We start from the raw sequence: 17,684 nt of genomic DNA, 5'->3' as shown, positions 1-17,684 counted from the left end.
TTCGGGCGCAGCTAGGGAGGGCACGCTACAAAGTGTATGCACCTAAATTATGCTATATGATTATGTGTAAATAATATGTTTCCTGGCTTTATGGTTTTTCCGCATGATTTATGTTTATTCATATGTATCATAACCTAACAGTGGTATCACGAGCCTCTTATTATTTTCATAATCTAAATTGGATGAACGTGGTTAAATTTTACAAATTTGCAAAGAATTAAAGGGGTGATTAATTTTCGTAATTAATTGCAAATTGCGTTTATTTAATTATATGTACGTAGTTTTTCGGCAGTTTCTTCGTTACTCATCCAAATCGAGTGATTTTTGTGTCAATTCCGCATGTAAAAGGCATTCTAAAATTTTTCGGCCGAACCCAGAATTCCCAAATTCGAAGCCTAACTATGACGTTTCGGAGGTTTTAGTTTTTCGAACGCAAAAGTTTGTAAATTTAAGATGTTAAATTAAGTATTTGCTATTCTTGTTGATAAATCTTGAGTTTTTGATTGACCTAATGTATATGTTTAACAATTATGAATGCCTAGACTTGTTAATTATACAACCTAATTTGTAATTATGATTAATTTGTTGAAATTCGAATAATTTAGAATTGATTTGATTTTCATGATTAATTAATAATTTAATTAGGTATCCATGATTAAAATCCACCATAAAAATTGTTAATTTATGTTAAATTTTAATTTTTATGACCTAGATTTGAATCCATGTAAATCGGAAATTAATTGATTAATAAATTTTCGATTTTTCGCCCTAAAATTATGAAATTAATCTGTTTTATTAATTTGTCATTAATTTTGAATTAAAAATTTTAAACTTTTATGAAAACGCTCATGAATGTTGCACGCACAAAGCAGTGGAAGCTACGTGTTACCCTTAAGGGGTGTTTTATAGTGCGGGCACGCGACGACGAGCAAGGGAGCTCGTCGCCCGTGCGGTACGAATGCAGCGAGCAACATAGCGTAGCGCGCGCGAAGCAAAGGAGCTGGCCGTGTGTGCTATGCGATGGGCGAGGGCGAGGGGGAAGGCAAGCGAGCAGTCGCGTGTGGGCAGCAAGCGAGCTGCGCCATAGCGCGCACTGCCTCGCGCAGCGAGCGCTGGCTCACGTGCAGCGAGCGGTGCCTTGCGAGGGTGAGCAGGAGCAGACGCGACACAGCACAGAGGCTGCGCGCATCGTGGCCAACGATGGCTACGTGTGCGTGTGGCCTATCGCTGTGCGTTGCGTGGTGATGTGCGTACCTTGTGTTACGATTAAATCGTTTTAAATTTTCATTTGAGATTTTCAGTTTGAGTAATTTTAATTAATTTTAAAATTAATATTTTAAATTGTTTTCTTGGATTTTAATTTTGAATATTATAATTATTATAAATTTTAATTTATTCTAATTATTTTACTAAAATTAAAAACCTTGAATTAATTTAAATTCGACTGAAAATAAATTAAATAAGTGGATTCAATTATAAATTTATATGAGCTTTAAATTTTAATTAAATTTGTATGTTTCCGGTTAGACTAGAAATATATTTTTATGTTTAAAATTAGTAAAGCATATGAATTTATTGGTTTAAGTGGGAGAAATTTTAGTCATAAACTCTTGATTAGGTCTACAAATCCTTTAAGGTTAAACAACTTGATTAGAATTAATAAGGACTGAATAATTGGTAGATTATTGGTGCCATTGATTAATTGCTGCAAATATTTATGTGATGCATACAATGTGTTTTAACTAACCAATTATGTGGGCCATTCATGATAATGAATGGGTGAATGGTATATATTGTGTATGTACTGTTTTGCAGGTTATGAAGTGACTAGTATGGCCCAAATAGGATAGAAAATATGGTCTGCGTACCATTAATTTGAATGTAATTGGTCTAAAGCACCAAATTTGTTTTTCAATTCAAATATGGTCTGCGTACCATCAAATAGTTGTAATTAGTTTAATTATAGCTTATCATATTTGAAGAAAATGGCGCCTCCCACGGAGATTTTCAAGACGGACTTTGAAGTTGAAGCTTCAAGATGAAGTCGGGCCATACTAGATCACATTTATCTTATGCATGTTTTAAGTTATTTATTGCTTTTAAATATGTCTTAAATATGCATGAGATCGAAGCTTGATTATGTTGCATGATTAAGGATTTTAGTTCACTTAAAATCTATCCAACATAGTAAGAGCCTTAAGTTCCAAACTTAAAAATTGAGTTAAAAGGTGCCATGCGCTTACTTGGATATCCTTTTTTCATCGATCTTAGTAATAGTTTTTCGCCATAGCGAGGTGTTACTTATCGATACTAAAGGGGTAAGGTACACAAATAATTGTGAGTACATGTTAGTTTTGGTGAAACTCAACGATATAAGTAAGGAGTCCTTTTATGTCGTGGCAAAATCGATAAGTTTACCTAATAAGTTCTTAGATGTACCTATCAACCAAGAGTAGTTTCTAGACTATTAGCAAAAGGCTTTTGCTTACCTAAAATGTTTTAGAATTGAGTCAAAATACATAATGTGCTTAATTCTTCAATGGTTTTAGGGTCTTGGAATCATTTTATTCACACCTGCCGGAACAATAAATTCGAATAAAATGCCAATAACTTGTTTAAATTGCATGATTGCTTTAATTTCAAGTTATTGTTCATGATAAATGTTTAGACTTTGCATGCTTCAATGTATGTTTTAATTATTGTTTATAATTAAATATCTTGCACTGCAGTAAATCCTTTTAGAAAGGTAACGGTAAATTTCCTCGATTGGTAATGAATCCAAGAACGATTCATGGAAATGAGAGAAAATGAGCAATTCAAAATGTACGTTTCTTATAGCGACTTTTATGGTTGTTTTCGAGTATCAAAATCGAATGGCAAACCAATTGGTGCTTGTGAATTCAAAAATACACTATAGTTTTGAGATCATAAAGCATTGAGTTTAAACACTCAGCTTTACCAATGGTTAACAACCTAATATCTTTTTCCATTTAATTCTCGAATGAGTCTAGTCCCTAGACATTCGAATAGATCGATGCTTAGAGAACTTTAGAAGCTTCTGGTAAGATCATCTAGTTGAAACAGAATATTCAACATAAATTAAAATGGTAAGAACCTTGTTGGAGTGACAATGGACATGAATAACAAAGTATAAAAGTCAACACTAGAGAATTCAATTCTTAAGTTTATAAGAAAGGGTACAAGAAATAGGAAAACAAGGAACAAGTGAAAGGAATTTACAATTCCATTTCTACCTAAAAGTTTATGTTTAAAGAGAAGTAACCTAGCAGTCAAACTTCCTTGGTATCATATACCGCTTGAGGTTCTTACTTCGGTAATAACTCAAACAATGGAAGCTAGTGTACACTAATGGCCTACAAGTAGGAAATGAAGCACGGCAATGCTACATTAGTTGTAGGGTCATCTAGTTTGTTTTAAGTCCTTTCAAAGGCTGGAACTTAATGGCTATTTTGTTCCACAATCAGCATACCTAAATTTCTGTTTTCAAACACAGAAAGACTCACATTCAGAAGAACAAAAACAATGTTTGTTTGTTTATTTGAATGAAATGGTCATTTACAGGTTGAGTCAATATGCTTGATTAAAACAAACAAATCTTTAACAATAAAACTTTACTAGGTTCAAATCAATCTCTTGATTTGAGTTCCACTAACCTTTAGCATTGTTGCTTAGACCATATCAACAAGTTAACATTCAAAAGCTATATTTTGATGGACTTTTGAAAGTTGATTGATTTCTAGATCAATTTAAGACAACTAGTCTTACTTGTTGAAAGTAACAAAAGATATGAACTATTGTTAGAACGCCTAGACAATAGAGTTCAAAGCTAAAGAAAGATTTTATGACTTTATTATTTCACATGGATTTGAGTGAATATAGGTTTATTTACTCAAATGTGATATAAGTTGAATCTGTTTGGCTAGTTCAAAGATTCAGAAGTATAAAATCCACTTGGCAAGAAATCATAAAGATCTAGGTTAGATCATGATGTTGATTACTTTGCCAAGAATGATCATCAATGATTGTGTGTTGTAATTTCACGATCTAGTTCCATAAGATATGGCATATCTAAGTTGGAATGATCGAAGTCAATTAGTACTTGATTCGATCAATGATGAATCGTAAATACTTTTCCTATAATTTCTAAAACAAAATGCTCAACTACCACCAAACTAAACCAAATTCGTCAAAGCTATTGAAAAGTAATTTCAGAATATCTTTTCATAATATATCTACAGAGTTCCTAAACTCAGTGGGAGCTTAGTGTTTGTCATTCGACAAACTAAGGCCCAAATATAGATATATGTTTCATTGTGATTTATTCAAATGAGACACAAGGGTATTGTTTCTACCACGAATTTTTTGAGAACATAATGTTTGTTTGCTCGAAATAATGTCCTTTTGGAGATTCGTTTCCAAAATGACAAGTGGGAGAAAATAGACCTCGAAAGTCTTCGAGGCGAACAACAAACATAAACGGACATTCCGAAGGCTTTTCGAAGTTCTTCAGAAAATCCGAACACTTATTCTTAAGGACTTTAGAAGTGGCTTTAAAGAATAGACATCTCTTAGAAGACTTTACAAGTCCTTCAAGGAGAACAGAATATTCAAAGGACTTTCAAGTGGCTATTGATATTCTATTGTTTGATGTTCTATACCCAAGTAGGCATAGAGTTCAAGTCACTGAAACTATGAGATTCTTCTATTAGACAGTGAAGAAACATGGAGTTCAGGTCACTAAAGCTAAGCGATTCTTCTATTAGATAGTGAAGAAACCTACAACTTGCAGTCAAACTATTATCATGTAAATTAATGAGTTTGTGACTTGTAAGAAATCTATGACGAAATATAGATTCCCTAAAATGGTTAGAGGCCATATATAGACTCAATGTTTTAAATGGTTAGAGGCCATAAAACATACTCAATGTTTTGATGACAAAATTGAAATTTTGTTGATTTGCAAGAATAGTTTCACACCTATTGGTTGCAAGTTTGTTTTAAGGATAAAAACCATCAAACATGAAAATATGATCACACACAAAGCTAGATTAGTTGATAAAGGTTACAAACAAATTCACGGTATGGATTGTGTTGAAACCTCATGCAAAAATGTAATGCTTAAGTCTATAATTCAAGCAATGATTGCATATTGGTACATATGGCAATTGGATGACAAAACGTATTCCTCAATCAAATGTTGGAAGAAACTATGTACATGGTATGTCATAGGATTTGTGGATCCAAATAATGCTTTAAATGAATGCTAGCTTATGAAATCTAAGTACAGATTTAAGCGAGCAATTGGGAATTGGAATTGTATTTTAGTGAAGCTAATAAGTATTTTAGTTTCATAAAATGTACATGATTCTTATAGATATATAAGGAGTTTAGTGGGAGTACATAAAAACTTAATTGGTCCTATGTGTATCACACACATATCTCTCTATTGTGAAATAACATTCAAATGCTAATGACTTAGATTTGAAATTATTCATCAATGACGGACCAAGGCGAAACTTAGTGCATACTGGGTATTAAGATCCATTCACAAAGATCTTATAATATTGTTCTGGATTAAGTAATGGCATTTACTAAATTAAACACGAAAGACTCCATTGGAGATATTCGACCCATATGAATAAATCTAAGTAAAAGATGTTTGAACTATGTATAAGCATTTACTAAGTTAAACATCAAAGGATCTAAATAAGATTCTTAACCTATATTATATAAGAATTTAGCTGGATTTAGTATCTACCCAAACTAGAATGATCTAAAGTTACATGAATAGAATTCAATTGGGAATTATTCTGCAAAAAATTTTATCATGTATGATATAACATGAGGATCGCCAAAAACGTATCGTATGACTTTAGGCATGAAGAACATATACCAATCTCTATTGATCTAAGTGAAGATCAACTAGATTGAGATCAAGAATACTTATGGTACTTGAAAAGGTACATAGGAATAGTCCTTGATTCAAGGAAATAAAGATATGCTAAATATTGATGCTACACGCATAAACACTGGCAAAGGATCAAGCAAGATTCCTTTGGAGTTAACCATTGACAAGGACGAGCTAAAAAGCATCGTGTTTTTGAAATGGCAACATGGATTGAAGACCATGAGTTGTTGCGTGAGAAATTAAAAAAATAATAATTTCTATGTTCAAGATATAGTTGGAAAGTCTTCCGCATATCTGTGAACTGCTTGGATAAGTAAATCCAAACAAAGCATCACTAGCAACCTAAACAGTTGAAGTAAAAGTACTTATTGCCTAAGAAGCAATAAAACAGGGTTGTTTTAAAGAGTTCTTCACTGAACTTGTGTAGATCACCTGTCTGCTGGCTTGATGGTTCTTCATTGCAAAATGCGTAGAACCACTATCGAAGCAAGAAAGACTAGATCACATAATAAACAAACTCAAAAGATCTTATCATCATATCTCGAAAAACATTCGATGAAAAGGATATTAAGATTGGCAAAGCATAATAACTAAACCTATGCAACAAGTGAGAAGCAACACTCACATTGTAGCACTAGAAATCAAGCATAGCTTTGAAATTCCATGAACTGTTTTAGAAGATGGGTTTGAGGCCCATGGTTGTAAAACATTGGGGTTGAAAATTTATCATATATGAAATGTATTTTCATATTCCATTTAATCTTGGTTTAGTATTAAATGATGAGTCCCTTCAGATTTGACGATATATTCAAGATAGACTGCCAGGACCAGTTCTGTGACTAAGAAATGTCTATCAAGTGAACTTGAATGTCAAAAGTTGAAAATGGTCCCTGGTCAGAGTTTTCTATAAAGATGGACGCATAGAAAACGTTAGACGACTAGAATGCAAGATGACTAGTAGTTTTGTTTCTTGAACTATGTGGACATGGCAATGTCGTAATCATTTGCATAGATACTTACTTTGGGAAGACTAGTATCGGACAGACCTATGAAACTTTACTGTAAGAGATGAAAATCTGTCATAAGTAAATTTCATTAAAATTATTAGACACTAAATCCTCAATACCTGAGTGATTTGAGATTACTTGTTTGAGAACTGGTTACTTTGACGTTGACCAACCGTCGCACCGTAAAAGGAGGCTATAAAGGCAACGCTCAGGTAATCACCTATCAAACGAAGTCTAATCTCAAGATCGCAAGATTGGGATTGTCCTCCCATAAATCGGGATGAGATGCTTAAAAGTTGTACAAGGCCACTCGGAGAGCTAGAAACTGTAAAATGCATGGCCGTGCTCGGATGAATCATAGGCTATGATTATCTGTTTATTTGATCAGTTGAACTCAGAAACCGAGAAACACCTCCGAACATAATAAGGATGACAACTCTTACCTTATGTTCAAGAGCAAGCATCGAGCGACAAAGGAATTAGGTAATGCACACTTGTCCCTAAGGACAAGTGGGAGACTGAAGGAAATAGTGCCCTTGGTCAGAGTATGCATATAATATTAAGTCTAATAAATGCGGTTCAGTATTAATTAACAAGTTAATAATTCAGTGAGATCAAGTGAGCTGAATGTCTAGCTAGAGGCCGCTTCAGTTCAAGTGGAATTAATTATATTAATCCACAGCTTACTCTTGACTGAACCCGTAGGGTCACACAAATAGTACGTAAACGGATCAAGTATTTAATGGCATTAAATACTCCATCTATGGATATTCGGAATCGACGGATCTTGGTTTCAGTGGGAGCTGAGATCGTCACAAGCAAGAAATGAATACTCCGGAAACGATGATATTGCCGGAAACGGAAATATGGATCATATCGGAAATATAAATATTATCCAAGTCGTAGATGTTACCGGAAACGGAAACATGGTACGTATCGGAAAATATTAATGGAAATGGAAATATTGCCGGAATCGGAAATATTGCCGGAATCGGAAATATTGTCTGAATCGGAAATATTATCGGAATCGGAAAATAATTCCGAAAACGGAAATATTAAATATTTGTTCGAAACGGAAATTAATTCCGGAATCGAAAATATTAAATATTGTTCGTATCGGAAATAAATTCCGGAATCGGGAATTTAATCGGAAGCGTATCGTACGAATTAGCATCGGATGAGGCCTGCCAGACGAAGGACCAGCACGAACCCGGGCCATTGCCCAGCAAGCCAGCGTGCCACAACGCACCAGCCAAGGCTGCGCCAGGCCCACCGCAAGGCAGGCCCAGCGCGCGCCAAGGCTGCGGCAGCGTGTAGGCCTCGTGGCAGTGGGCTGCGAATGATCGCGGGCTGCCTGCGCGCGCATGGCGCCCCTCGTGGGCTGCTGTGCGTGCGTGTGTGTGTTTGTGTTCACATACGAAACCTAAAGCGTATAGGATTCATTTAATGATTAAATTCCTAATCCTAAAAGATAAATTAATTAAATAAGAGTTCTACTAGGATTCTAATTTAATTAATTCGTATCCTAGTAGGATTCCAATTCTCTTTCCATACCCCTATAAATATGTGGCCTGGGTTCACAATTTATAACGAGTTTTTGAAGTATTCAAAGTGATTTTTGAGAGCAAAAATTCAGTCACATTCATGCCCATAATTGCCGAAAATTATAGTACCTTAAGGGCGATTCTAGTTGGTCAATCTTAAGGCGGATCCGGACGTGCTGTGGACTATCTACGGAGGGACGACACTTGGAGTCCTATAGACTTGTTCTTGTTCGGTTCGGGCGCAGCTAGGGAGGGCACGCTACAAAGTGTATGCACCTAAATTATGCTATATGATTATGTGTAAATAATATGTTTCCTGGCTTTATGGTTTTTCCGCATGATTTATGTTTATTCATATGTATCATAACCTAACACTTTCAAGACTTTCACTTCCTCGAGGATGCCCCTCCAAGACAAGACAAGGCTACCCCTGAATGCCTTAATTCATCAGCTTTTGGTCTCTTGTTCGGCCAAGAAGTAACACCGATCATTCGTGAAGATACTATGGTTCAAATGATCACTCAAATCGAAGATTTTGACCCATCTAAGCTGATTACCCCAGGTGAGATGATGGTCAATGGCTGGAGGAAATCCCTCAAGATCTCTGCTCCAAATGGAAAAATGTTCAAGATTACTGTGGGCAAAGGATCTATGATGAGCGAGTCCGATAAGTCGGGATCCGAGTCTAGTGATGAGTCTAAGAGTCTCGGGCTAGAGTCTTGCATCAATCAAGAGCCTCTAAAGGCCGGCCTTCAAGTTAAAGATGTCGATGTAATGATTGCCAATATCAATAATACTTCAATTTCCTCATACTCTTCAAGTCCAATTTCAAAACACACCTCTAACCCAAACAACTTTGCTTCACAAGAAACTGACCTTGAAATACTAAAAGCTATTGAAAATCATGAAAACAGGACGTCCATAATCGAGGAAACAGAAAAAGTTAACCTTTCTAACAGCAGTGATCCAAAACTACTTCAGATTGGTCTAATTCTATCTCAAGCAGAGCGGGATGATCTTATCAAGCTACTTTCAGAGTACATAGACGTCTTCGCATGGTCCTATCATTATATGCCATGGGTTGATCCAAGCATCGGTCACCATACAATTCCCCTCATCCCAGGTTCAAAGCCCATCAAGCAAAAACTCCGTCGCATGGAACCGGATGTTTCCCTCAAAATTCAAGAAGAAGTCTCTAAGCAGCTAGAGGCGGGGTTTATTCGAGAAGCCAAATATCCGGAATGGATTGCAAATGTCGTCCCAGTTCCAAAGAAAGAAGGCAAAGTACGAATGTGTGTTGATTACATAACAGGGCCAGCCCTAAAGACGGTTTTCCATTGCCTCACATCGACATCTTGGTTGACGACACCGCAAATCATGCCTTACTCTCTTTCATGGACGGGTATGCAGGCTACAATCAGATTCACATGGCAGAGGAGGATATGGAGAAGACAACCTTCATCACCCAGTGTGGTACATATTGCTATACAGTTATGCCGTTCGGACTGAAGAACGCGGGGGCTACATATCAAAGAACAGCCACAGCCATCATGAGCGACATGATTCACAGGGATATCGAGGTATATGTCGACGACATGATCGTCAAATCCAAAGAGCGACATGAACATACCTCGGTACTCCGAAAATTCTTCAATAGGCTCGGGCAATACAATATGAGGCTCAATCCTCAAAAATGTGCATTCGGAGTAACGTCAGGCAAGTTGCTCAGATATGTCATCAGTTCTCGGGGCATCGAGGCTGATCCTTCGAAATCAAGGCCATTCTAGAGATGAAACCGCCATCGAATGAGAAAGAAATTTGGGGGTTCCTCGGCAAACTATTATACATCAGCACGTTCATTTCAAAGCTCACTATGATCTGCAAACCGGTATTTCGAAAGCTCCGCAAAAGTGAGCCCAAAGTCTGGGACGAGGACTGTCAACATGCGTTTGACGCTATCAAAGACTACCTCTCCAACCCGCTAGTGCTAAAGCCAACCATGCCAGGGATTCCCCTCAGGCTTTACCTTACAACGACAGATTCAGCAGTAGGGGCCATGCTCGCCCAAGAGATTGAAGGCAAAGAGAGCGTCGTATACTACATAAGCAAAAAGTTGATCGAGTACGAAACCAGATACACTGAGCTCGAGAAACTTAGCATCGCCTTGGTTTAGGCCAAAAAGAAACTATGGCACTACATGCTCTCCCATAAAATGCATGTAATTAGCAAAGCGGATCCTCTCAAGTACTTATTTGAAAAACCAGCTCTCAAGGGACGGTTTTCCAGATGGTTGGTCATGCTAGCAGAATTCGATCTCAAATACACCCCTCAAAAATCTATCAAGGGTTTCAGCAGTCTCAGACTTCCTAGACGACTGTCTCATCGAGGCAAAAGAGGAGGATTATGACTTACCCGACGAGAAAATCTAATGACAAGCGACGACAGTTGGTCGGTGCACTTTGACGGTGCCTCAAATCAAAACGGATGTGGTGTTGGAGTAATTCTAGTAGCCCCAGACGGCACCCACATTCGTATGTCAGCCAAACTGCAATTCAACGTCACAAACAATGCAGCAGAATATGAAGCATGCATTATGCGCCTGGAAGCCGCCTTAGCATTGGGTGTCCAGAAACTTCGAGTGTACGGAGATTCCTCCCTGATCATCAATCAAATTTCCGGCAAATGGAAAGTAAGGAGCGAAAGCTTGGCTCCCTACCAATCCTGCCTGGAAAAGCTGTCTGAGCAAGTAGAAGAGCTTCGCTACACATACCTCCCGAGAGAGGAGAATCAATTCGCCGACGCACTAGCAAAGCTGGCTTCAATGATCAACATTCCAAATGGCAAGGCTGAAATGCCACTTACAATTGAAACACGTCAAGAAGCAGCATATGTCCATGCTATTGACGACATTGAGTCTGACAGAGATGAGCCTTGGTTTACAGACATTCAAAGGTATTTACGAAACTATGAGTTTCCCCTGCACTTTTCAAGCAAGAGTCAAAGGGCTTTACGACTACAATCAGCCAATTTCGTCGTAGAAGGCGGCATTTTATATAAGAGGTCCCATAGTGGCCCCAATCTCCGATGTGTTGACAGGCACAAAGCACAAAGAGTCATGGAAACCGTACATGCCGGAGTCTATGGTACCCACATGAATGGGAAGATGTTGGCCCTCAAAGTTGTCAGGGCTCGATATTATTGGACCACCCTAGAACGGGATTGCTACTTCTTTGTCAAAAAATGTCCTACCTGCCAAAAGTGTGCGAATCTAAAGCGCATTCCCCCGTCCTTGCTATATTCACACTCATCACCATGGCCATTCTCAGCTTGGGGTATTGACGTCATCGGCAAAATCACTCCAACAGGCACTGGGGGTCATGAGTTCATACTGGTCGCCATCGACTATTTCACTAAGTGGGTCGAAGCCAGGTCATTCAAAGTGTTGGGTTCCAAGCAAGAGGCCCAGTTCATACAAGAAAACATCATATGCAGATACGGAGTTCCTCATGAGTTCATTAGTGACCAGGGAACCCATTCTCAAGGAGAGTGTGAAGATCTATTCACCGAGTACAAAATTCAACATCACCGTTCTTCGCCTTACCACCCGCAAACTAATGGGGCATTCGAAGCAGCCAACAAGAATGTCAAAACCATCATCATGAAAATGACAACCAATTACAAGGACTGGCCCCAGAAGATGTACTTTGCATTGTGGGGATATCAAACTTCAATTCGCACCTCAACGGGAGCAACCCCATTTTCATTGGTCCATGGAATGGAAGAAGTACAACCTATCGAGCTGGAGATACCTTCTCTAAGGATAGTCCTCGAAAGCAAAATCCCAGAAGCTGCATTGGTACAAGCAAGATATGATGAGGTAATCATGCTCGATGAGCGTCGACTTCAAGCCGCTCACCATGTACAAGTCTATCAGCGCCGAGTGGCCAGACATTTCAACAAGAGGGTCAGAACCCGAAACACCAAGGAAGACGAGCTTGTCCTAAAAGCCCTTCGCAAAAGCGTCATGGACCCAAGGGGAAAATTCAAACCCAACTGGGCTGGACCATACATTGTCAAGAAAATCCTCTCCGGGGGAGCAGTCGAATTAACGGATGTCGATGGAACTAAGTTCCGTTCTTTGACGAACCTCGCTCAGCTCAAGAAGTTCTATGTCTAATTCCTAGATTCAAAATTCAAAGTCAAGTTCAAAAAGTTCTGTAAGTTAGAACTACGTTCGGCCTGATTCCTTTACGGGACACGTAGGCAACCTCATTCCGAGGCCCGACCACTTTAATACAAAAAATTTCAAAACTTCCTCAATTAAGGGCATCCTAAAAAGCAATTCAAAATTCAAAATTCAATTGTTGTTGTTGTCTTTATTCCAAATGTGCGAATTCAAAGCAAAGCATGTTCAAGCGGAATTTAACACAATAACTTTTAACTTGGCTCTAAAGTCTTCACAGATAATTCAAATACAAGGTTGGGATCAAGTGAAGCAAAGTTCAAAACCTTTTCACTTCCACTAAACACAATTTCTAAACGCATCTTCTAAACACACTCCAAAACACAATTCTTGCTAACGCAACTTCAAACACATTTAGCCTACAAAGATCTAGGGACGGGCGACTATGCTCTCGAGTCTTGGCACCTTGAGTACTATCCCCCGACTTTTCCCGCAATCAATCATCAATCTTCCCCTTGCCCAAGCGGCGGGAGAAGGAACTTTCTAGTCTTCCAAGACGGGAGGATGACGAACCTCCTTTGGACTCAGATCGGTCAAGCACCGGAAGGGCCACACTCCCGTCACTTTCCTCATAATCAATTGATGCGGGGCGTCTAGGCCTAGAACCTCGGACTCTTGCTGGTCCGGAAAGAGAAATGTCCCTTTGGCTTGGGCCTTTCATCCATACAATATACCCCGCAGACAGAGTAACTGGCTCAGGTGGGGACTGAATATTCAAGAATGGTTTGGCAACCCAATACCGCCTCCAAACTTCAAGACGATTAGCATTTAGCACAACGGGATTCAGATTTTCTTCAGCACAGTCCGGGATTTCTTGTTTCAAGCCGTATTGTCTCATCACTCGAGTAGGCGAGTAGAAGACCAACATTGTGAGGCTCGGCACCCTCAAAGCAGTAGAGCCAGGTGCATATCTCATAGCGGTAATTTCCCACCAAGGAACTACCCACCTTATACAAGATTCAACCCCAGAGAGTGCGTAGCGCTACTCATCCAATGAAAGTCGGCCATACATCATGGGCCGCACAGTGAACCCTTTTCGGTTATAGCTTTCCATGTTCTCCGGTGGTGCCACCAGCATGAGTCTCTCCATAAGCCAGACCTTGGGGAGTATACAAGAAAAGCAATTCAAAATTCAACATTCAAAATTCAAGTACAATTTCAAATATACAAGAAAGCTCCAGATCCTTACTTGGAGTAATACCGAACTTCCCGACGGCAAAGAAGAGGGGTCCGACTTCAACATATCAAGGCCTATAATGTTTCGCCAATCACAAGTGGCATTGGGTCCCGGCTACTAGCAAACTGCTCCACAATCTCTATTAGGGAGGCGTCGCCATTGCCAAACCCCTGCTTCGACAAGAGGAAGCGAGCAAAGATACAAAAACTCAAGGCCATCAAGCGGAAAAACTTGGGGACATCAAGCCCATCAAAGTAAGTAGCAAGAAGGGACAAATCCACCCCTCTGCCATGTACAACAGCGCTCAAAAGTGGGGGCTTCAAGCCCAAATATCTTTCAAAGCCCAAGAAAAAGTGTTCTTCAACACTAGGCATGCATGGCTCCATCATAACGGGCCAACCTAATATAGCACTAAACTCTTTAGGGAGGGGACATACCTCATTATTCCCAAAGCGGAAGACATGATGATTTGGATCCCAAGCCTCCAGAGCAGCAAGAATGAAGTGCACATCAAGCTTTACAAACCGGAAGGAGGCGAGCACCCCCAGATGCATGCCATCAAGCTCCCTTTTCTCCATCTTGCCTAGCGAACCAAGCCAAGAGTTCAAGGCATTTTCAAAAGACATATCCATTTTCCTTCCTATTTTTCGTGAGGAAGCAGTATGCAAAGAAAAGCAGGGAAGGATTGATGCAAAGTATGATCCGGAAAGCTCCCTATTTATACAAAAACCAGCCCTCATGGTAGTACGCCGGCGCCGGACGCCGAAGCCTACGCCTGGCGCAGGGGACTGCAAAAAGGACGAGGCCACCGTCCCCTTTATTATTCCGAGTACGTACTCTTTATAGCTTTTGAAAGCTAAGTGCAGCCTCAATTATTCAAGATTCCAAAGCCGCAAACCGCGCAATTTCAAGCAGTCTGAGTCAGCGCTTCAGGCCGATTTCGGGTCAATCTGTTCAAAATTCAAGCATTCTAGTCCTAGATCGGCGTCCTAAGTCGAGTCTGCATATGCATAAGAAAGAGTTGAATATACTTTGACTTGTGCTTTTTGTAACCAAAAAACCTCAGTCAAAGTGGGAGCTTATAGTGGGTATGTACACTCGAAAAAATGGGCAAATTTTTTTCAAGAGTCTGCATAAGCAAAAGTTGAATATACTTTGACTTGTGCTTTTTCTAACAAAAAAACCTCAGTCAAAGTGGGGGCTTATAGTGGGTATGTACACCCGAAAAAATAAGCAAATTTTTGCAAATCTTGCATGCATACATATAGCTACAAATTTCAAAAGCACACACAATGCATACAAATTCGACCCTACAAAATCCAAAAATTCCAAACCTTTCAAATTCAAAACCATACAAAATTCAAGTTCTAAATACAAGCTACAAAATCCATTAAAAAACAAACCATACAAAAATCCAATTAAGGCAAACTGGAACTCGCTACCATGCAGGATCAATCCGAATCATCATCAGCCGTAATATCAACCACATGCTCCTTGTTCCTGTTCCGGCTCCTATAGCGCTCCAGATCTTGGTCCAGCTCCGTCCCAGGGTAACAGGCTCCTGCTCCGAAATACGAAGGGTACCGGGAGGACGATAAGTTCCATGTTGAAGGGAAGGATACTGATAAGGCTGCGGGAACAACATGAACTGGCGCTGCATCTCAAAATCCTGGGTCTGGCGCATCCGCTCCATCTCATGCCAATAAGCCCAACAATCTGCATTCCAAGGCTGGGAGCTACTCGCTCCGAAGTAAGTACTAGGGGAGACATAAAAGGCATCGAACTGCCCGGACCTCGAACAGAATGCCTGGTAGGCTCAACATATGTAAAGGGAACAGCTTCCCTATCAGCATCAGAATGCCTCTGATAAGTACTAGTACCAGAAGCCAGACCCAGACCTAAGCTCGTTCCGTCCTGCCCTCTCGAAGTCTCCACCGGGGGCTCCCTGTCCACGGAACCTCTGCGGCCTCGACAACGCTCCTATAAAAAATTCAAAATTCAAGAATCAGTCATCCATGTTCAAGCTTCAAGAATACAAAACCTCACAGTCAATGAATGCACCTCTCTGTCCCGGCCAGTAAGCTTCTGGGTCAGCTTGACACAATGCCTCTTCAGGGAATCAATAGGAAGCATCCAGCGACGTACTCTCGCCCGAGGCGCCTGCATACAAGATTCAAAAATCAATTTCCAGATACAAGGTTACAATCAGTTTCATGAAAATATAACAGGTACTTACAGCTGCATAATGCTCCGGTACAACATCGTACGACCTCCGATGTGGAGGAGGAGCCACAGGAACGGTAACCTCCACATGCTCCCCGTCCGAATCAACATAGCGGATAACCTTGTCAACATAGGGAATATCCTCGGGGTCGATCTCCTCCTCCTACAAACATTCATACAATGATCAGAGAATACAAGAATAAAAGAATACAAGAATACAAGAATACAAGAATACAAAAGTACAAGATACAAATTTAAAAGCTCACCGGCAGTATGAAGCGTACAGGTGGCGCAAGCCTCTTCAGAAGGCCATCATGTCTGCCTCTCCTATCTACAAAATTCTCCGAAGGGAGACAAATGGACTTGCCCCCAGCCTCCATGGCATCCAAATAGAACTGGGCAACATCTTTAATCCTTGATAACATGGTCTCCGGTGGGTCCTTAGGGATAAGCCTGTCTCTCGTACTATGTTGAAGAGACACTCGCTCCCCCAGATACCACATATGGCGATATACCCCCGGGAGCAAGACCAGTCGTCCAGACTAGAAGTGAGCCTGCATGGCCGAAGTCGGTGTAGGCGCACCAGCAAAAGGACACCAAACCACCTACAAAACGGAAAACTCAGACAAGTATACAAGTGCAACAGATACAAAAAAAAAAAAGGACAGAACAAAGGCATACCTGCTCAACAGGCAAAACCCGCAAAGCTCTGCGGAAGGTCGCCAAAGACACCCTGCTGCGCACCGCTCCTACCCAAGAGGCAGCATACGGGTAAGCCGCAACCCCAGTACGAGCCGGCGCCAAAGTTGGAAAATGCTCGTACATCCAAATCTTCAAAAAAGCAAGAAAAAGCATCGGTCAAATCCTATGTGTACAAGATTCAAGAGACAAACATACAAGTACAAAATACAAAGTACAAGGAGTCTTGAATACCTCCAGCACGCTCCATAAAGCAACAATGCTCTCCTTGCTCTCCAGTGAAGTCCGAGAGGCATACTTCATTTCGTACAAAAGGTGGTTGTATGCAAGACCACCCCAATTGAAGCTCGAAACAGCCCTCAAGTCCCTTAAAGCTTCCAGGATGCCAACCAGCACCCGGCTATTCCTGCTCGGGGCCATCACTCTATTCACAAGAGCCAGAAGGAAGAGTCGAACCCTCTGCTCCGCAGATATGTCCGCACCGCGGATGGTGGCCATGATCACCGTCACAACAGGGCCGATCAACTCCCTAACACCGCTCGAATACCACTTCAAATCGGAATCAAAAATCATGTTTCTCTCAGAGAAGGGAAGGCCCGTGATCATAGCAAACTCGAAAGGGGTAATGGTGATCTCCCCCCATGCCATATGAAAAGTGTTGGTGGTATCCCACCACCACTCCAACAGAGCCTGAAGTCGGGATTTAACGCCCCTCCTCCTTTGAGCATCCCCCAAGGCACGCCAGAAATCAACTAGGCCCATTTGCAACTGTAGACACCTACTTTTGTCCCCATTCCCGAAAGGGAAAGTTCGATGATGAGAACATAAATCTCCACTTGGCAACGCATCTCCTATAAAATAA

This window comes from Spinacia oleracea, chromosome 1 (genome assembly GCF_020520425.1).
Source record: "Spinacia oleracea cultivar Varoflay chromosome 1, BTI_SOV_V1, whole genome shotgun sequence".
Lineage (NCBI taxonomy): Eukaryota > Viridiplantae > Streptophyta > Magnoliopsida > Caryophyllales > Amaranthaceae > Spinacia > Spinacia oleracea.
Note: the sequence above shows the minus strand (reverse complement) of the source record.